A 22,227-nucleotide genomic window follows, 5' to 3' on the forward strand; every position below is an offset into this window, starting at 1 on the left:
CAGTGAGGCCAGATAGTAATAGGATATAATTCCAGGTCGAGGTCTTATTCTGTGGGCAGTAAGTTGGGTTTTGAGTCAGGTATAATAAGCTGGGCAATAGAATGTGGTTTTGAAAGAAAGGAAGAGTATTCAAGGCAGAGCACAGCAGGAGCAGATAGAAGAACCCAGATGGCTGGTTTCTCTTGACACAGGTAGGAAACACTCTTCTTCAATGGTGAGTCAGGCTGGACGATAGGGGAAACTCTACTCGTGAGGCAGGAGGGTCTAGAATGAGGGACAGTTACCTAGAATCTGGGAGCATCAAGCTACTCCTTCATGAGTCAGGCCCAGCAAGCATGTTTATGAGCAGTGAGATTAGAAAACCTATGGGCAAGGACCGGGCGTGGTGGCTCACGCTTGTAATCCCAGCACTTTGGGAGGCCGAGGCGGGCGGATCATGAGGTCAGGAGATTGAGACCATACTGGCTAACACGGTGAAACCCCGTCTCTACTAAAAATACAAAAAATTAGCCGGCCTGGTGGCGGGCGCCTGTAGTCCCAGCTACTTGGGAGACTGAGGCAGGAGAATGGCATGAATCCGGGAGGCGGAGCTTGCAGTGAGCCGAGATGGCGCCACTGCACTCCAGCCTGGGTGACAGAGTGAGACTCCGTCTCAAAACAAACAAACAAACAAACAAACAAACAAACAAAAAAACCTGTGGGCAGAACCATGTAGATAGACAAGAAATAGGTGAACGCCGTATGTTTCCAGGGGCCAGACAGGTGAGGATCTGAGCAAAGACAGAAGCCAAAGCGGTGCAAACCTGGAAGGACAGGAGCAAGGTAGCTCAGGAGCTGACTGGGCAGTAGCGTCGAAGGCCCAGATACAGTGTCCAGGCAAAGGGCCAAGAGCCCAGTCAAGGAAGACAGCTGTGTTGCAGAGATAAAGTGAAGAAACCAGAGTCAAACAGACTCAGGTTTGAATCCAAGACTATCTTATCTGCTGTGTAAACTTGGGCAAGCCACTTAACCTCTCTGAGGCTTCTGTTTCCTTGGCTAAAAAGGAACATAATAATGTCTACCTCAAAGAGTTGTTATAAGGAGTATAAATAATATATGAAGAGTGCCTGGCACTTGGAGCACTCAGTAAATGAGAGCTATTGTTATTATCAATATCACCCTCATTATTTATATTGAACTATAGAGATTGCTTTGGCTCAGGCTGAGAAATAAAGCAAGTGAGAGGAGTCTTTGCCAAGAACAAAGAAACCACCAGGAGGGGGAACGGGCCTCTGCAGAATTGATCACAAATGCTCTCTCGCTTATGTATTAGTCATTTGTCACTGTTGATTTATGCATTCGTTCTTAGTAATACCAACACCATTGTCACCATTGCCATCATTCCCTCCAACAAAAAGAAGAAGAACCTTAGATTTCTGCTAAAACAGCTAAACAGGCTGTGTTCTGCCCCTGGCACATCTCTTCATCTTTTCTGTGGAGTGAGCTGCTATTGGTGTTCAGAGATACCACCTGTCCCGAGTTGCTGACAACCATCTCCATGGTTTCTGGCCAGATCTCATTAGCTAAGTGAGGTCAAGCCCAGTGAGGTTAAATGCTGACAAGGGAGAGGGTGGGGGGGATACACAGATGATTACAGGCATTGGGATGGGATGGCATGGTGTTAGCTAGAAAACCAAGGTCACAACCTTTTGCAGTCTCTGAGGAGCCGCGTGACAAAATATTTCATCAGATGAGGATGCCGGCTACAGTGATCCTGCATGTTTCCAACAGATACGTTTACCTGCTCCCTCTACATTCAACTGATGCCGTTAGTGCCCAATCCAATAATAACCCACAATTTATTAAGCCCTTACTGTTTGCCAGGCTAACGACAGGCCAAAAGGCAGGGCGAAAGCACTTTACATACTGTCCCATTTAATCCTCACCACAACTCTATAAAGTAAGTATTATTATCTGCTCCATTTTACCGATTAATAGAAGTTCAGAGAGGTTAAGCAAGTTGTCTAAGTCCGCATAGCTAGTAAAACTGTAGAGCCAGGTTGGGAAGACAGGTTTTGCTGATTCCAGATCTCCAGCTCTGAATTAAAATGCTAATGGATGCTTCTCACGCTTTAATGTGTATACAAGTTACCAGGTGATTTGTTAAAATGAAGGTTTTTATTCAGTAGATCCAGATAGGGCCTGAGATGCTGCATTTCTTAGGCCGTGTGTACGCTTTCGGGCCGTGGGTTATACTTTGAATCACAAGACGCTTGTCTGATAGATTTGGTTCACAGGTTGGCAGGCTTCTCTTTGAAGGAGGTTGGGTTTTGGTCTTAGGGTTAGGCTAAGAGGCTTTAAAACCATTCAGGAAGCGTGGATTTTAGTTCTATGCTGCATGCTAAATCATCATAAATTTATCCCCTTAAAACAACTCCCCATTCATTACTTTACAGGTTTTCCCCCAAAACTGGAAAAGGCGTGACTCTACTCAACTTCTCACAGGGCTAAATCAAGATGTCATCTGGGCAGTGTTCTTATCTGGAGCTCAAGGGCCTTGTCGAAGCTCATTCTGGTTGTCATAGATTCAGTTTCTTGTGGTTAGGGGACTGAGGCTCCTGTTTCCTGGCTGTCTGTCAGCCGGGGGCCACTCTCAGTTCCTAGAAACTGCCACATTTCTTACCACCTGGTCCTTTTATCTTCATAGCCAGCAATAGAGAATCTCCCTTTTGTTGAATTCTTCTCACGCTTCAAACCTCTTTGACTTTTTCTGTCTTTGACCTCCAGACTCAGAGTTAAAGGGCTCGCGCTATTAGATCAAGCTCACCTAGACAATCTCCCTATCTTGGGACCTTAATTACGTCTGCAAAATCCCTTCACAGCAGAACCTAGGTTGGTGTTTGATTGAGTAAATGGGAGAAGGCTCATGGATTCCAGGGGCAGGAAACCTTAGAGGCTTAGAATTCTGCCTACCACAAAGTGTTTTGGTTTTCCTGGATGAGCTGCATTGTTGATTGATCAATGTTTGTAGAGTCATGGAAATTGAAACTATATAAGCTTTCTCATTTCTGCTTTCATTTCCACTCTCTTGCTGTAAGCCTCTCCTTTGGTATGAAATTTACCAACAATGATTTCAAAATAAAAATGGACTGTCAACTTCCAGCAAATTGAGCTTAGCCCTTTTTCTCATTTATTGTATAAACTGAAAGTGTAAAACAGAAATTGATACATAGATCATTTGGAGTTTTTTCACTGACTCATTAGCAATGTCCAGGAATAAGTCTCCAGATGCAGAGATGTTTATAGAAGGCAGTACTTCTTACTCAAGGAGCTCTAAGTGCCCACGGATGACGTGAGCTGACAAACAGTGCCTGCAAAGATCTGACTGAAATCATAGGAATCAAGCCCATCTTTTCTGATTTCTAGCCTATTTTCCTTCCAATGGCACTGTCCTAAGGTTGTACAGCTTAGAAAATGTTAACCCAGTATTGTTTTCCTTACTTGCATGTGAGAGACGAGAAATTAAAGTCAAAAGCAAGCAGCCGGAAACCTCCAGGGGAGGGGATTCCCAGGGGTTCTCTATAGAGGGGAGAGTTCTTTTCTCCCCGAGCAAAGCAGAGAGAGAAGCAGCACACATACCCTGTGGATTCAGGGTTTGGAAAGCGTGGGTGTGTTGTCCATTTGGGCCGCCATAACAAAATACTACACACTGAATGGCTCATAAACCACAGAAATATATTTCTCACAGTTCTGGTGACTGGGAAGTTCAAAATCAAGGGGCCAGCAGATTTTGTGTCTGGTGAGAGCCTGTTACCTGGTCGTAGATGGCTGTCTTCATGTGGCAGAAGGGACAAAGGACCTCTCTGGGATCTCTTTTAAAAGGGTGTTAATCCCATACGTGAGGGCTACATCTCATTGCCTCCCAAAAGTCCCACCTTCAAATGCCATCATGTGGAGAGTTAGGTTTCAACCTATAAATTTGGGGATATTCAGTCTATTGCAGGGGCCAATAACAGCCCCTCATCAAGAGGTGGAGCTAGGGAGGACAATATATCTGGCCCTCCATATCCACAGGTTCTGCATCCACAGACTCAACCAACTGAGGATGAAAAACACTAAAAAAAAAAACCCCAATAATAATACACAATAAAAAATAATAAAAATAATACAGTATAACACATATTTACATAGCATTTACATTGTATTAGATATTATAAGTAATCTAAAGATGATTTAAAGTATGGGAGGATGTGCATAGGTTATATACAAGTACTACATCATTTTATATCGGGGACTTAAGCATCCCCCAGATTTTGGTATCCTGGAGTCCTGGAAGCAATCTCTCCCCATCCCCTACAACCAGGGAGGAAGGATGACTGTACTAGTGATTCTGTTTCTTTGCAATTCTCCTTAGTACCTCCAAAGCTCTAGCAAGATCATCACACAGGAAACATCATCATTTTCTTAGCCCACTCACAGCATAGAGAACAATGAAGTAATGGCTGTAGACAAATCCAAGTGTCTATTGCAACCTCAGGGTGAGGAGGGAAAATTGGTAGTGGTGTTGCTTCCTTTAGAGCTTAAAAGGCACAACTGAGGTGACTACCCTTCACTCCATTTTTGCTAGCACGTAATAAGCTCTGCTTTGCATTTTTGGTCCCATGGCATCATTTTTGAAATATGAATCATAAAAGCAGTGCATTTTTGCTATGCCTGCTGAGACTTGCTTTATCACCCTCCTATTTCAGCATCAATAAAATGATGCTGTCATTCCAGCTGGGAGGTATTTTGATTGTTCCAGACAGAGAGCTGGCTGATCACATTGTGAGTGTGTGTGAGTGTGTGTGGGTGTGTGCATACTTGTGTGCATGTGCCTCGCTTCTGGGGCTGAGAAGGAAATTGTCTTACCTTAATAATAAATGTATTTTGATGGTAGCTGATTACTAAGTTGAGACTTTCTATAAAATCTTCTAGCATCATGGTAATTTACTAACAGACATAGAAAATCCCTTGATAAATGCATCATTAGTGAAAATCCTCTGCCACTAGCTTCTAAATAGATGCGTAAAGGTAGGGTAGTAGAGACCAGGAGTAAAATAAGAAGGTTGCGGTAAATGACCTCTAAGGGCCACTTTTATTTAAAGAAAATTCCAAGCATAACATTGGAAGATCTAGAGATGATGCTAAATGCCTGAAAAGGGAGAATATAAATTTAGGAAGGTAGTAAAAATTTTCTCAATGATAAAGGAACTTATGAGTATGGGTATTTGCATGTATATGTGTCTACTGTGTCTTTAATATTGAGGGGAATTTTTTTCTTAAATCTCAGAATGATGGCTCAGTTGATGGCAAAATGGAAAGCATACAGAGACCAGCCAGGAGTCCAGGAGCAAGGCAGGCATTTCCAGAAGCTCTTGGCAGAGTCAGACCAAAGAAGCAGATTTGCCAACCAGTGCTGTGTAGGGTGTGCGATTAACTACGGGTGGGTGGAGCACAGCCCTCACACTACAGAGGTCTGGGCAGCTGTGAAATCCAAATGGGCTGCTCAGGATAGTGGGTAGCAGGGACTGCACCTTCGAGGGTGAGGTTCAGAGGCAGGATTTTTTTTTTTTTTTTAAAGGATTAGCAAGAGAAAGCGCACAATCTAGAACAAATGAGATACTAACAAGAGTCACTGAAAAGGGACCTAGGCGCAGGCTGTTAGGGACTTGATCTTCAGGAACAAGACTGGCTACTAGAATCAGAGAAAAGGTTTGTGTAGGTCCAATAGCAAGGCTGATTTGATGCTATCATGTTGAGAAACTCATACTCTGCTTTGCATTTTTGCATTTTTAGTCCCTCCAAAGCTTTTTATATTCTCCCCAACTATAGAGATACTCTAGGGCCTAAGTTGCTCCCAGCCGTGCTAATCACCAAATCACAGAATTTGGCAGGTGATTTCAAGAAGTTTAAAAATGTGTCCTGTCCTTGGGCCGGGCGCGGTGGCTCAAGCCTGTAATCCCAGCACTTTGGGAGGCCGAGACGGGTGGATCACGAGGTCAGGAGATCGAGACCATCCTGGCTAACACGGTGAAACCCCGTCTCTACTAAAAAATACAAAAAACTAGCCGGGCACGGTGGCGGGTGCCTGTAGTCCCAGCTACTCAGGAGGCTGAGGCAGGAGAATGGCGTGAACCCGGGAGGCGGAGCTTGCAGTGAGCTGAGATCCGGCCACTGCACTCCAGCCTGGGCGACAGAGTGAGACTCCGTCTCAAAAAAAAAAAAAAAAAAATGTGTCCCGTCCTCAAGGTATTTATAATCTATTTGGGAGGAAAAGGTCAGCACACATGAGACAGAAATATGTCTACTATGTCCATTTGCTGTGTTATGTACAAGTTGTAGGTATTGAGAAACATAAAAGTTAGTATGCGCTGGAGAGTTCAAGGAAGGCTTCACAGAAAAGGGATGATCTAAGGTTTTTTTTTAAAATTTTTTTATTTTTGAGAAAGGGTTTCACTCCATCGTCCAAGCTGTAATGCAGTGGCGTGATCACGGCTCACTGCAGCCTTGACCTCTCAAGATCAGTTGATCCTCCCACCTCAGCCTTCTGAGTAACCCCAGCTGGGATTGCAGATGCACACCACCATGCCCAGTTCATTTTTTTTTTTTTTTTTTTTTTGAGGCGGAGTCTCGCTCTGTCGCCCAGGCTGGAGTGCAGTGGCGCGATCTCGGCTCACTGCAAGCTCCGCCTCCCGGGTTCCCGCCATTCTCCTGCCTCAGCCTCCCGAGTAGCTGGGACTACAGGCGCCGCCACCACGCCCGGCTAATTTTTTTGTATTTTTAGTGGAGACGGGGTTTCATTGTGTTAGCCAGGATGGTCTCGATCTCCTGACCTCGTGATCCGCCCGTCTTGGCCTCCCAAAGTGCTGGGATTACAGGCTTGAGCCACCGCATTTCTTGTATTTTTTGTAGAGACAGGGTTTTGCCATGTTGCCCAGGCTGGTCTCGAACTCCTGGGCCCAAGGGATCTGCCCACCTGAATCTCTCAAAGCATTGGGATTCAGGTGTTAGCTGCTGCACCCGGCCTGGTTTGAAGTTTTTTTAAGCGAAGAAAAGCAGAATTGGGGCCCTGGGGGGGAGCCCAATGTTCGTGGGGGTGGAGAGAAGAGATGTTCATGGGGGTGGAGAGAAGAGATGTTCATGGGAGTGGAGAAAAGAGAGTCAGAAATATCCTGAGACATTTTTCTCATCATTTTTACCCCAACAGGAATAGTTGAGCCTCTTATTTCTGCAAGGGAAGCCGGTAGTGGAGCCACTAGAAAAGTAGACGATAAAGAAAGGAAGTGGAGTTGGCTTGATGAGATAACATGATTAGAATGGTTGCGTTGGTAGCTCCCGGACTCTTTCTCTGCGGCTGTTTCAGTCTCCTAGCTAATCTGGCCCTGACTTATAATACTGCCAACTTCAAGCCTTCAGGGCATTTTATACAGCTTCCTGTCTATGCTTCCCACCCTTATCACTCCCTCCCCTTGTTTTCCTTTCATTTTTTAAATGACTACTATTGAATCAAATTTTCCTATTAATTAAAACCCTTGGGATCTTGGAACCTTAGTCAAGTTTCCCCTCATATATGACATAATGATGTACATTGTGTTTCAATGGCTCTGGATGCCATCACTGATAGAATAGGTCACCTGTTTAGCATAGTCAGGATGAATGTCACCATCAAGATGATTACTCTATATCGAAGAGTATGAGTCAACTCAGCATATTCATCTATCTTCGTGACTTTTTCTTTTTTAAGAGTTTTAATGTATTCCTTTAGTACTGGCAGTTGCTTTTCCCAGTCTGCTGCTGCTGAAGAAATTCCTAATGGTTAATGTCAGACCCCAGATACCGGCCTATAATGCTGAGAAAGGAAATAGTGTCAGAGAATCTTGATTTTTAGCTGCTGTTTTACTCTGCAGGAGCAGAGAGAAATAGGAGTAGGGGTAATTTATTTCCTTTAGCAGCTGCTGAAATAGACCTGACATTTGGGTTGGAAAAGTCTATCAACTCACCTCAATTTAGAGAAATGATTTTTTAACCTTAAGAAATTAACATATGTATTGCATCACTGAGGAGGGTTTTCTGTGGGCTTGTAGCAGGAAAAATCCAGACACTCTATGGGGCTATGCTACAGACATGGTGGCCCATGCAAGGAACTGGTAGTTGTGGGAGACAATGGCAATGATTGACACTTGCTTGGCAATTTACAGCATACTGTTTCAAACCTGATTTAATTCTCTCAGTAAGCCTGAGATAAAGAGGTTATTTTATGCATTCCACAGATGAGGAAATAGACTTGCTTTCTTAAGCAACAGGCAGTGAGTTACAATCCAGAAGTGAACACAGTTTCTCTGAATCCCAATCCTACACCCTTCCCTGTAAACAGGTTCTGTTCCACTGCATGGCAATCAGTTGTGAGATGTTTCACGCAAGAATTCATCATTAACAAAAGAATTATATTTGATAGTGATAATTTAGAATCATAAGTCAGAGTCTCTCATGTTCTTGTATTGAAGTGCATTTTAAAAAACATTTTTTTTTTTTAGATGGAGTCTTGCTCTGTCGCCCAGGCTGGAGTGCAGTGGCACGATCTCGTACTGCAACCTCCGCCTCCCAGGTTCAAGTGATCCTCCTGCCTCAGCACCTCCTCAGAACTAGTAGCTGGGGTTACAGGCATGTGCCACCATGCCTGGCTGATTTTTGTATTTTTGGTAGAGACGGGGATGTTGGCCAGGCTGGTCTTGAACTCCTGATCTCAGGTGATCCACCTGCCTCGGCCTCCCAAAGTGCTTAGATTACAGGCGAGAGCCACCGCCCCCAGCCTAAAGTGCATTTTTTGAGCGGAAAGAATGGGTCAAATTGCAGCAAGCTATCTGGGTAATCACATACAGCAGTTATAGCTGTGCAATAGCACTAAAAGACCATTGCTGGTGGAGATAATAATAGTTGTTGTGATTATAAGTTATTGTCTTGTTTTCCTCCCTGGAAAATACTGGGTTTCACCAAAGTTTGAATCTAAGTTTTCCTATGACAGTGTGCCTGCTTGTGTGAATATCATCCATTTTGAATATCTCCAAAAGACATCAGTGGAGAATGTGGCTCATCGTGCAGCCTTCCTGACAGATCTGACTATGGTAGTGCACACACTACCTTTAAGCCCTGCTATGTATCATAGCTGGGTACTCATCCCTAACACATACGCTTCCCTTACAATGAAACTTCTAATGGACTCTTGCTTATAGGGAAAGCTTGTATAACCAACTCTCAATTCTTATTTGTATGTAAGATCAAAACGACAGTGTTCTGTTAATGGCGATACTACTACAGTGTCTGCAGATACAGGCAATCGAAAACTGAAACACTCTTACGACACAAATACAGTGTAAACATTCTTGAAAAACTGGGAGTTTGCTGCAGCACCACTCCTGGCCACTCCCCAGAAATTCGGAGGTGGGACAAGCTAGTGTGATAGTAGAAACACTCGAAATGTTTGGGAGCCATTTTTACACAAACTTGTGTTGTTGCTTTTTTTTTAACGTTAAAAAAGGCATATTTTGATGCAAGAACACAGGATATGAGTTTGCACTAAATAAAGATCTACATCTACACAACAGGTTCTCAATGGCGGGGAGGAGAAGAGCTTTTTATCTTCCATGAGATACTCAGCAATATCTGAAGACCTTCTTGATTTTCCCAACTTAGGGCTGGAGTGTTAAAGCTATTGGCATCTAGTGGGTAGAGGCTAGAGATGCTATTGCTGTTAAACATCCTACAATGCCCAGCCTTTATCCCTGCAGCAAATAATTATTCACCCCCAAATGCTAACAGGGCTGAGGTTAATGAAGCCCTAATCTACACTGACATTAAAATGATAAGCACCTTGGTAGAAATTGTTATCTGATGCAGCTGAGCAAACTGCAACGGGGTTCATTTACAGAAGGGAAAAAAAGAGTGTTACTATAACCAGATATCCCCATGTCCTCAGATTTTGGGAGACAGTTTTGTTGTTGTGGTGGTGGTGGTGGTGGTTTTTGAGACGGAGTCTCACTCTGTTGCTCAGGCTGGAGTGCAGTGGTGCGATCTTGGCTCACTGCAACCTCCGCCACCCGCGTTCAAGCAATTCTCCTGTCTCCGCCTCCCGAGTAGCTGGAATTACGGGCATGTGCCACTACGCCCGGCTAATTTTTGTATTTTTAGTAGAGATGGGGTTTCACCATGTTGGCCACGCTGGTCTTGAACTCCTGACCTCAGGCAATTCCACCCACCTCGGCCTCCCAAAGTGCTGAGATCACAGGTGTGAGCCTGACCTGGGAGACAGTTTTGTTCAAGTCCCTCAGCCCATGGTAGAAAGTTACAGTATTTCCTGTAGGTTGATGGGTGACTTTGTTTTAGTTGTGGGCTGAGAGACTCTTTGCTTGATTCACTGCTACGGCCTGTTCCAAACTGTTGCTTTCAGCCCCTGCCTTTGCTGCCCTCCCCCTGACTGCCTGGACCATTCTGTTTCACTCTGGATATGATTTTTCTTTCTTCCTGCCTGAAAAATCCCTCTTACATATGCTTATTGTGGGTTGCAAAGCATTGCTGATAGGTCAGCGTTGTTTTTGAATTTCTCAAGTCTTCTTCACCAAAGGAAATTTCCTGCTGCCCTTGAACTTGTGTAGGATTTAGCTGGCCCGTGGAGTGGCCAGAGTTCTCCACCCTTTCATATCTCAATCTTCTTTTCAGATCCGTAGGCAATCTCTCTGAGCAGCCAGTGAAAACCCCACAAATTCCTATTTCTCTCTCATACAAACTAATTTAGCCTTCTTTGTTTCACTCCCTTCTTCCTCTGCCCTGGGTGGAGTGGGAGTGGGATTACTGAAATAGGAACATCAAAGCATTTTTCTAACAAACAACAGCAATCACAAAAACAACTCATATCCCAGGAGATAAATTATGCCACTCTTCTAGAAGGCAAAATGTATGTACTTGTTTTATATAGAATTTATTTTCTTCCCAACACACTGGGGAGAAACAATGGAGTGTAGCTGTTGTGAGCAGCGGGCACTGGTCTAACTGGAGTTAGACCACTTGGGGTTTGAGTCTTGGTTCCATCACCTGTTATCCGTATGACCATGGGCAAGTTACTTGACCTATCTGTTGTCCCTTAGTTCCCTCACTATTACAATGGGGAAAATAGAAGTACCTACCTCAGAGAACTATTGTGAGAATTTTTAAAAGGCAGTGATGTGAAGTGCCTTCATTCAGTGGCTGACACACGGTGGCTGCTTGACAGTGAGTACTAAAGAGTAGGATGTGTAAGTAGACTGCGCACATAGAGAAAGAGCATACAATGAGCACATTCCAACACACAGGGGTGAGTGTACTAAGCTATAGGGTTCAAAGAAGACAAAGAGCTTCCGCTCTTAAAGAAATCCCAGGCTCCTGGGAAAGACGGAAAAGTAAACAAATAACTATAATGCAATGTGACAGTGCTACAGCAGAGGTCTGTTTGTACTTGTCAAAAGATTTCTACTCAGCAGTGGCCATGACATCCTGTTGTTATGGATAGACGTTAGTTTCTATCCCACTAGAGAATCACAATGCATATTTCATTCTCCGTGCAGTGAAAGGCAGTCAAGTAGAGTGTTTCTGAGTGTTTGGATTTGGCCAGTCCCACTGTCAAAATCCACAGCTTAAGGAACAGAGATGTGTCTCTGTTTGTCTTTGCTGGTGGGCTCCCCTATCCTGTATAGTCTTAAAGGGGGCTTCATTCCCCCATGGTGGGTTGTTTCTTGATTAAGATTTTGGGGCTTGCTGGGTATGGTGGCCCACGCCTGTAATCCCAGCACTTTGGGAGGCCGACACAGGCAGATCACTTAAGGCCAGGAGTTCGAGACCAGCCTGGTGAACATGGCGAAACCCTGCCTCTACTAAAAATACAAAAAAATTAGCCAGGCATGGTGATGCATGCCTGTAATCCCAGCTACTCGGGAGGCTGAGCCAGGAGAAACTCTTGAACCCAGGAGGTGGAGGTTGCAGTGAGCTGAGATTGCGCCACTGCACTTCAGCCTGGGCAAAAGAGCAAGACTCTGTCTCCAACAACAACGAAAGACTTTGGGACTCGGCATAGTCTTAGAATGCAACCAAGGACAAACTACCTCCCCCAGTCCTATAGGAGAGTGAAAAACATTCATCATCCCACATCTAAAAAGGGCCTAAGTTGACAAGTAGAATTTTTAATGTGCCAGTTTTAAGTACCTTAAATCAGTGAACCGTATGTTATTGTTTTTAATGATTTGCATAGTGAGTAAAGGACCTGAGTAAGCACATTTCCGAAAAGCAATGATTATTAAAATGCAACAAGCATTATTCTTTGTGTGATTCCAAAGAAATCCTCTCCCCAACCTCTAAAATATATCATGGCCTACGGTAACTTACAGAAACTCTGTGAGTTACTGTTTTTCTAATTAAAGTCGATGAAAACTTAGATTTTTAAAACAACTGTAGAGAATATTGGCAAAACGTTGAGTGTCACAAAACAAGAAGCAGCTGTCATCATGGAACAGTATAATATGAAAGTCAATCAAATGAGAAAAACATCAAAGTTGAATTTATTCCTTACACCTGACCTGGATAAATTCCAAGTAGATATTAATATTTAAATTCATAAAATGATACCATCACGGTATTGGAAAAAAACTAAAAGAGAGTTATTCACCTTAAAGTGGAGAAGGCATTTCTAATGATGACATTAAATCCAGAATTATAAAAGATTCATAAATTCAATCTTTCAACATCAAAATTTCTGCATAAACATAGTCAAAAAATGACAAACTGCAAAAATATGCCTAGCTCTATTACAGACCAAAAACTAATTTCCCTAACATATAATGAGCTTCTACAAATAAGAAAGCAAAAGACATACAATGCAATAGAAAAATGGACAAAGACACCAGCAGTGACTAGATAAAGAAAATGTGCCATGTATACACCATGGAATACTACACAGCCACAAAAAAGAATGAAAGCACGTCCTTTAAGCAACATGGATACAGCTGCCAACTAATGCAGAAACAGAAAGCCAAATACCACATGTTCTCACTTATAAGTGGGAGCTAAACATTGAGTACACCTGGACATAAAGACCGGCACAATAGACACTGGGGACTACAAGGAGGGAAGGAAGAAAGGGGGGCAAGGGTTGAAAAACTGTCTATTGGGTACCATGCTCACTACCTGGGTGACAGGCTCAATCATACACCAAACTGCAGTAACAGGAAATATATTCTTGTAACGAAACTGCACATGTACCCCCTGAATCTAAAGTAAGAGTTAAAATTTAAAAAAAGAAAAGAAAAATTGGCACAGAATATGAACAGGCAGGACCTGAGGAGAAAAAGTACACATGGCTCCTAGGAACATGCAAGTGGCTCAGCCTCACTCACAACAGAGAAATTCAAATTAAAGCTACACAGAGCCATCATTTTTCAATTATCAAATTACCAAAGATCCAAAAATCTGACAATATGCGTGTTTGATGACGGTGTTCTGAAACAGGCTTTCAGCATCTATTCCTCCTCTCTGATTCCTAACACAATTCAGTTTTATGTAGGCATTTATCCCTCCCAGCATATCCCCTATACTTCAGCTCACATTTGGGACTGACTGATCTAAGGATAATTCCACTCTCCTGGGCAGTAATTGGTTCGGGAACCCAGGCCAGAATGAGTCAGTGTATGGCAGTGCCCTGAGGACAGGGGTTGACTCAAGAATAAGGATGTAACCAAAGGTATGTTGGAAGTTCCTGGGAGGGAAATTTCCTTGCTCTTAGGTGAACTTCTAATTGATGGCATTGCTATGTGAAACCTGCAATCGCTATAGCCATTTTGCCTCCATGAGAGAAGCCAGCTAAGGCCAAAGCCAACACACATAGGAGGTCATCACAGGGCATTGCAGAGAGATAGATTCAGAGCCACTAAATTAAACTGCTCCTGCAGCCTGCTTGCCTCTTGGACTTCCAGTTGTACGAAGCAATCATCTTCCTTATTGTCGATGTGAGTTTGAATAGAATTTTCTGTTACTTGAAGCTGCAGGCTAGTAGCCATGTAGCATAGAGAATGTTTCCAAGAATCTAAGTGAAACACATGGGTAAGTCAGAAGGAAAAAATGTCTCTGAAGTTTCTCAGACTTAGCAAACTGCCAAAGCACATGGCATGTGTTGATATAAAAACTTTCCAGATCAGGCTGTGAACTCCAATTAGAATATAGCACAGAAGCAGAGGGGAGAAAGGCTGGAGAGAGCAGGACAAAAGTTATCACACTTTAACACTGGTTGTGATTGGGTAGTGGGCCTATTAACTAAGCTTTCTCTCTCTTTCCTATATTTTCTCAGATAAAAATACCATGAATGTGTTACTTTTAGGATTAAAACTAAACACAAAAGACCAATTGGATATAAAATCATAGAGAGGCTGGCCCGAGCAAACTCTCAATAAGTTGTCAGGTTTTCAAAATACAAGTCTGAAGGAAGAATGGATAGATAAATAAATAAATGCTTATAAAACCTCTGCATAAATTAGAGATTAGGAAGTTTAAGAATTCCTAGTAAACTCGAGGCTATTAGGACTGACGGATTTAAAACAAAACCCCAAAAGCAAATTTAGAATACAGCTGTCATGTTTAAAGCAGAGCTCATTTTTCTGTTCTTCAGACATGATTTTTCACATTATTTTTGAGGTGTCATATTTCTAATCACCCCTCATAAGGAATTTGTTTTCATTTCCTAGTCATTCCACAGGCTGAGGGTCACTACATAATTCAGGTTGGGAGGCTGTCTCATCATCTTCGGGATCAAAAAGAATGCTGAAGTGGATGAGATATTTTTCCCCTTATTTATTTTCTGATAACCCTGAGAAGTAGAGGGGAGATGAGGATTCCATAAAGGAGACTCAAGTCTAGGGTAATTAGAGAGGAGGAAACCAGGAAGAGGGAGCAGTGACCTGGAAGCAAAGAGATTAAATAAGCCGGGGACTGAAAAATGCCTGCTGGATTTGGCAACTAGGAAATCATTGATGACGTGGGCACAAGCAGTGATGAGAGTGAAGGTCAAGGCAGGTGAAAGACACTGTTTCACTCTTAAGACAGTTGGCTGCGAGGGAGAGGAGGAAGTAGCCCTGAGGATAAGAGAGCCTGCTTCTGGGCTGGAGGAAAGTGCCAGCAGAAAGGGAAAGCTGGTGGTACCTGAGGGACCAAGGTTAACAAACCCAGTAGGGTTTAGGTGGTGGGGTGGAGAGCACAGGTGAAGCCATTTTCCCAGGCAGAACAACACCGCAAAAGGAAAAAAGAAAACGAAGGATGACTGTATATATGAATAAATTTATAAGTGGGAGGGGGCAGGAGACTGAGGAATTACAGTCCAACACCCTCTGTGTTTTCTATGGGAGCCAGGGTGGTGTGGGTTGTGTGAAAGACGCTGGTGAGATTTTAAAAGTCATTAAGAAAGACACAAGAAGTGCTGAGTAAGAACCGGAGAACTGCCAGGAGGAGTCCAGGTAACAGGGTCACAACCTGGAAAGTGTTAGCCTGCATGCTGGTGGCAGAGAAAGCAAATCCATCCAGTGCCATAGTTTTGGCCGATGGTAAGGTTGGGGAGAAAGAAGTGAAAAATCACTAGCTGTGGCATGATTGAATTGCAAAACTATGAGATCCACCATGGATGAGGAAATGAGGGGAGGAGAAGAGGTGGTGGTGGTGATGGTAGGAAGCTCAGAGGAAAGAAAAGAGGAAAGAAGTGTTTAAAAAGGAAAGGCCAAGGACAGTGCTTCTCAATACCAGTTTGCAGAATAATAAAGAAGATTGTTAAAAATGCATGTCTCCAGGCTCCATGTGAGAGATTTCAATCTAGCAAGTCTTGGGTACAAGGTAGGAATCAGCTTTCTCCCCCAGGTTATTACTTTTTAAAGATGGGTAACGTGGGCCAGGTGCAGTGGCTCAGGCCTGTAATCCCAGTACTTTGGGAGGCCAAGGTGGGCAGATCATTTGAGGTCAGGAGTTTGAGACCAGGCTGGCCAACATGGTGAAACCCTGATTCTACTAAAATTAGCTGGGTGTGGTGGTGCCTGCCTGTAACCCCAGCTACTGAGGCTGAGGCACAAGAATGGCTTGAACTCAAGAGGCGGAGATTGAGGGGGCTGACACTGCACTCCAGCCTGGGTGACAGGGTGAGACTGTGTCTCAAAAAAAAGAAAGAAAGAAAGAAAGAAAAGGATAACATGTGCATGATGTAAAATTCATTAAGAAAAAAGATATACAATCAAAAGTAAGGTCTCTTACCGCTGTGGCAATTCCTGCTGCCATTTTCTCACATGTTCTGCTAGGGACATTCAGTACATAGATAATCACAAGCAATATATTCTTTTCTCTTATGACACATGCTGTTCTATACTTTTTTTCATAAATATATATATATATATATATATATATATATATATATATATATATATATACACACACATTTTTTTTTAGACAGGATCTCACTTTGTTACCCAGACTTGGGTACAGTGGCATGATCTCAGCTCACTGCAGCCTGGACCTCCTGGGCTCACATGATCCTTGCACCTCAGCCCCCCAAGTAGCTGGGATTGCAGGCATGTACCACAACATCCAGCTAATTTTTTGTATTTTTTTTTTGGTAGGGATGTGGTTTCACCATGTTGTCCAGGCTGGTCTTGAACTCCTGAGCTCAAGCAATCTACCTGCCTCAGCCTCCCAAAGTGCTAGGATTTCAGGTGTGAGCCACAACACCCAGCCACTTCACCATATATTTTAAAGATCAATCCTTATTAGTTCATTAAAAGATACTTCAGTATTCTATTGGCTGCTTGGAATTCTATCTTTTAATATCAAAAGATAGAAAACAATAGGTGTTTGTACTATTTCAGAGATACCCAACACTGAGGGAGTTTTTCAATACCCTATGTATAAAGCACCATAACTTAGATTATATGCTTGCTTGTTTGTTTGTTTGTTTGTTTTTGGAGATGTGGTCTCACTATGTTGCCTCGGCTAATCTCAACTTCCTGGGCTCAAGTGATCATGCCATCTCAACCTCCCAAGTAGCTGGGATTATCAGTGTGCACCATGGCACCTGGCTCTAGGATTCTGTGTGGTTTTTTTTTTTTTTTTTTTGAGACGGAGTCTCGCTCTGTCGCCCAGGCTGGAGTGCAGTGGCACAATCTCGGCTCACTGCAAGCTCCGCCTCCCGGGTTCACGCCATTCTCCTGCCTCAGCCTCCCGAGTAGCTGGGACTACAGGCGCCCGCCACCATGCCCGGCTGATTTTTTGTATTTTTAGTAGAGACGGGGGTTTCATCGTGTTAGCCAGGATGGTCTCGATCTCCTGACCTCGTGATCCGCCCATCTCGGCCTCCCAAAGTGCTGGGATTACAGGCGTGAGCCACCGCGCCCGGCCAGGATTCTGTTTTTAACAGAAGATTTTGACTTGGGGTCATTCATGGACTATACACATTGAGAAACACTTGTCATAGGACCTAAGCATATAATGAATTTACAGGAAGGAAATATTGAGATAAAGGGAGCAAGAAAACTGGAAGAACAGGGAGGTTTTACTTTGCGTCATGATCTTTACTAATTTGAGAGATTTTATACTGATATATAGCACCCTCCTATAATGTAATACAAAACATATATTTGTACATAATTAGAAAATACTTATGTATATTAACAGTTACTGAATCCTGGTGACAGTGGGTGAGGCAAAACAAAACAAAAACCCCGCTAAAAGTCAAAAACCCCAAACAAATGGACAAAAAAAAAAAAAAAAAAACTAATAAGAAATATGTTCCCATGTACTGTCAAGGTTTCCATAAAGAAAGCAGTGAAAAATCTCCAAGGGAAAGATCTTTTTATGACGTCACTGGGACGTTCTTTTTGTCATTAGAAAAAAGCTCCAGCCATCAAAATGAAATGCAATGAGTCTGCAACCTTGAATTCCCCAGGACTCTTCAATTCTGCTTGGATTCCTTGACTCGGGGCTAGGACTAATTTAGAAAGTAGCAGAAGGTGGATTAAAACACAGGTTCATCTGATTCCAGGCCCCAGGCTCTTTCCATTAGGAACACCACCTTCTCACCAAGGGATGTTTCTGGTGTTCCTTGCCAGAGGAGACAGACATCTGGCCTCCAAAGGCGACAACTCTCATTTCCACTTAACTACAGGGAGGCGCTTGGGATGACACTGGTAGCTACTAACACAGGGGGTGAACTCTTCAGAGAATCATCAGACCACATCAGTTAGCCTAGTAAGTCCTGTTGGAATTATGCTACCCCCGCTGAAATAGAAAGATAAACAAGGCCGGGCGTGCTGGCTCATGCCTATAATCCCACCACCTTGAGAGGCCGAGGCAGGCGGATCACTTGAGGTCAGGAGTTTGAGGTCAGCCCGGCCAACATGGTGAAACCCCGTCTCCACCAAAAAATACAAAAATTAGCTGGGCGTAGTGGCGCTCTTCTGTAGTCCCAGCTACTCAGGAAGCTGAGGCACGAGAATCATTTGAACCCAGAAGGCAGAGGTTGCAGTGTTGAGATCGCACCACTACACTCTAGCCTGGGTGACAGAGTGAGAACCTGTCTCAAAAAAAAAAAAAAAAAAAGATAAACAAGCTCTTTCATGTGATATAGTGAAGCACATTAGACATCAGACTGGCATAGAAGAATCATTTAATATCAAAAGATGAAAAACAATGCATGTGTATATTATTTTTAATTTAGGGATTCACAATATTTGGGGAATTTCACAATATCTTGTATGCTTTCCCTTTCCTTTCATCGCCCTGCTCCCAAAGTGTGGTAAGTTTAAGAAAAGTGAATTAGTTTTTTGAGACATAACAGAAGACACTCTCAGGATGACACAAAACCATAACAAGAATTACTAAACTAGCTGGTGTCACTAAAAACATATTTTACATTATTCATCATATGGAGTTGACATTTAAAAAAAAGGAGATTGGGTTGAGATTTCCAAGAAGAATCATCTCCTAGTTAGTAAGAAAGTCTTTTATTTTCACTTGTTTAGCTCCATATCCAGATGATGGTATTTTATAACTATATTATGCAAGATTTGGGAAGTTTCCATTTGATATTTGTTTTCCTGATGTGATCTAAAGTAGTACACAGCAAATGGCTAAAAGAGATTCATGGAAGAATTCTAGGGCACTTCTTTTTTTCCTTTTCTTTGCTTTCCTTTTTTTTTTTTTTTTGTGTGACAGGGTCTAAGTCTGTCACTGAAGCTAGAGTGTGCAATCACAGCTCACTGCATGCTCGACCTCCCAGGCTCAGGTGATCCTCCTGCTTCAGCATCCTGCATAGGTAAGACCACAGGTGCACACCACCACACCCAGCTAATTTTTGTATTTTTATTATTATTATTTTTTTTTGAGACGGAGTCTTGCTCTGTCGCCCAGGCTGGAGTGCAGTGGCCAGATCTCAGCTCACTGCAAGCTCCGCCTCCCGGGTTTACGCCATTGTCCTGCCTCAGCCTCCTGAGTAGCTGGGACTACAGGCAACCGCCACCTCGCCCGGCTAGATTTTTGTATTTTTTAGTAGAGACGGGGTTTCACCGTGTTAGCCAGGATGGTCTTGATCTCCTGACCTCATGATCCGCCCGTCTCGGCCTCCCAAAGTGCTGGGATTACAGGCTTGAGCCACCGCGCCCAGCCTAATTTTTGTATTTTTTGTAGAGATGGGGTTTCCCCATGTTGCCCAGGATGGTCTCGAACTCCTGGGCTCAAGTAATCCTTCCAGCTAGGCCTTCCAAAGTGTTGGGATTATAGGTGTGAGTCACCATGCCCAGCCTTCTCTTCCAAATTCTCTTCGCCTTCATTTCATATTATTTTTTCCTTCCTTGAACTGCTATTCTAAGCTGGTGAAATTCTTTGAAATGTTGAAGAGTTACCAAATGAATGATAAAACAGATTAGGCCGGGCATGGTCGCTCACACCTGTAATCCCAGCACTTTGGGAGACCCAGGCGGGTGGATCACCTGAGGTCAGAAGTTCAAGACTAGCCTGGTCAACATAGTGAAACCCCCGTCTCTACTAAAAATACAAAAATTAGCTGGGCGTGGTGGCGGGTACTCAGGAGGCTGAGGCAGGAGAATCGCTTGAACCCGGGAGGTGGAGGCTGCAGTCAGCCGAGATCACGCCCTTGTACTCCAGCCTGGGCAACAAGAGCAAGACTCCGTCTCAAAAAAAAAAAAAAAAAAAAAAAAAAAAAAAAAAAAAAGAAAAAGAAAAAAGAAAAATCAGATTAAAATCTCTAATTGGAAAGCCATTCGTTTCTGTGCTTTGTTTAATCAATGTATATGAACTGACTGTTAATTGATGCTAACAGCTTTCTCTACTAGGCCCTGTGGAACATGCTGAGAAGTGCCTTGCCCTCAAGGAATGTACAGTTTAGATGGAGGGATTTGAAGTAGCACATAATTAAGTGCTAAATGAGTGGAACATGTGAGTGCTCTAGGCTGTTAAAAAAATAGAAGAATGTGTTTGGAGTAGTCATAGTGAATTTTAGTAGGCAAGTGGAGGGGTAATGTTTTCTTTTTTTTTCTTTTTTTTTTTTTTTTTTTGAGACGGAGTCTCGCTCTGTCGCCCAGGCTGGAGTGCAGTGGCGCGATCTCGGCTCACTGCAAGCTCCGCCTCCCGGGTTCACGCCATTCTCCTGCCTCAGCCTCCCGAGTAGCTGGGACTACAGGCGCCCACAACCGCGCCCGGCTAATTTTTTGTATTTTTAGTAGAGACGGGGTTTCACCGTGGTCTCGATCTCCTGACCTTGTGATCCGCCCGCCTCGGCCTCCCAAAGTGCTGGGATTACAGGCGTGAGCCACCGCGCCCGGCCGGGGTAATGTTTTCTAAGTAAGGCAAATGGTGTCAGTAAAAGCACGGTGGCAGAAATTAATAAATGAGTGGGCTGATAAGCATAAATAGTTATACTGATATTCACCAATAAAAAGGGTTCATGCTGGGGAGTAGCAGCAGTTAAGTTGGAGAAAATCGTGATTCAGGTTGCCGGGGACTTTGCCCGGCTAAGGAGTATCCCTTTAGTCCTGAAGGGAATTAAAGGCTTTTAAGAAAAGTGGATTAGGGAGATTAATTTGTTGGTGGAAGGTAGAATGGTTTAGAAGAGGAGAAATTGGTGATAATAGGAGACTGCTGGGTATGAGTTGATGCGGGGATTCGCCAGAATGATTATATGGCAACGTAAAGGAAGGGTTGAGCAGGAGAAAGATTGTGGAGACTAGACAGTGGGGAAGTTCCAAGTCTGAGGAACTTCCAAGTCTGAGTGAGCAGGGAAATGTTGGTTTCACTAAGACAAAGAAAAGAGGCCGGTCTGGGGGAAGACGTGGATACTTACTGCATCTGGATCATTGGCAGGACATGTGGGCCATAATGTCTAAAGTAGATAATTGCCACACAAAAATGGATCAGAGCTGCAGTTTGCATGACTGCTCCAAGGTGGGCTTGGGTGGGGTTATTAGATTTTGTACATTCAGCTTTGTCCTTTTCAGGCGGGAGAGAGCATCTGCTGTTGAGTACTCCCAGTCCCCAGGAGGACTATGAGCTAGTCAGAAAATATAATTTTAATAGGATTAGCCGAGAGATGAGCAAATGTCAAATGGCGATTTGGTAGTACGTCATGGCTGCTAACTTTGACATGCTAAGTGTAACATTATTAATGGCTTCTATGCACGGCTAAGAGGGTTAACACTTAGCAAAATTAGTTCCCTGGATTTTTGTCCTGCTCTTATGTTTTATGGGCATGATAGAGTGTGCTACCTTGGGCAGACGATTTAGCCTCTCTGGGCCTTAGCTTCTGGTTTATAAAATAGGAAGCTTGTTGTGGCAGCATTCATAAACATTTTGAGAGCTCCGGAGAGCACGGTAGGATTGTCTTTCTCCCCCTTGCCCCAGTGACTGAGTCAGTCATTTGGAAAAGTCAGTTTTTTCACTGGATACTTTCAATTGCTACTCCCTAAGTCAGTTAATTAGTATTTTTCTAAAATGCCTCTACCAGTCCAGAGCTGAAAGATGTAGTCTCTAACTGCCTTTTCTACTCTCTGGGCCTGCCAGTCCTGCTAACCCCTTTTCACCCAGTGGCTATTGCCATGTGACTCCCACCTCTAGGTTCTGGGATCCATCCCAGTCATTTTGGAGGGCAACTAGAGC

Source organism: Macaca fascicularis, chromosome 7 (genome assembly GCF_037993035.2).
Source record: "Macaca fascicularis isolate 582-1 chromosome 7, T2T-MFA8v1.1".
NCBI classification, from domain to species: Eukaryota; Metazoa; Chordata; class Mammalia; order Primates; family Cercopithecidae; genus Macaca; species Macaca fascicularis.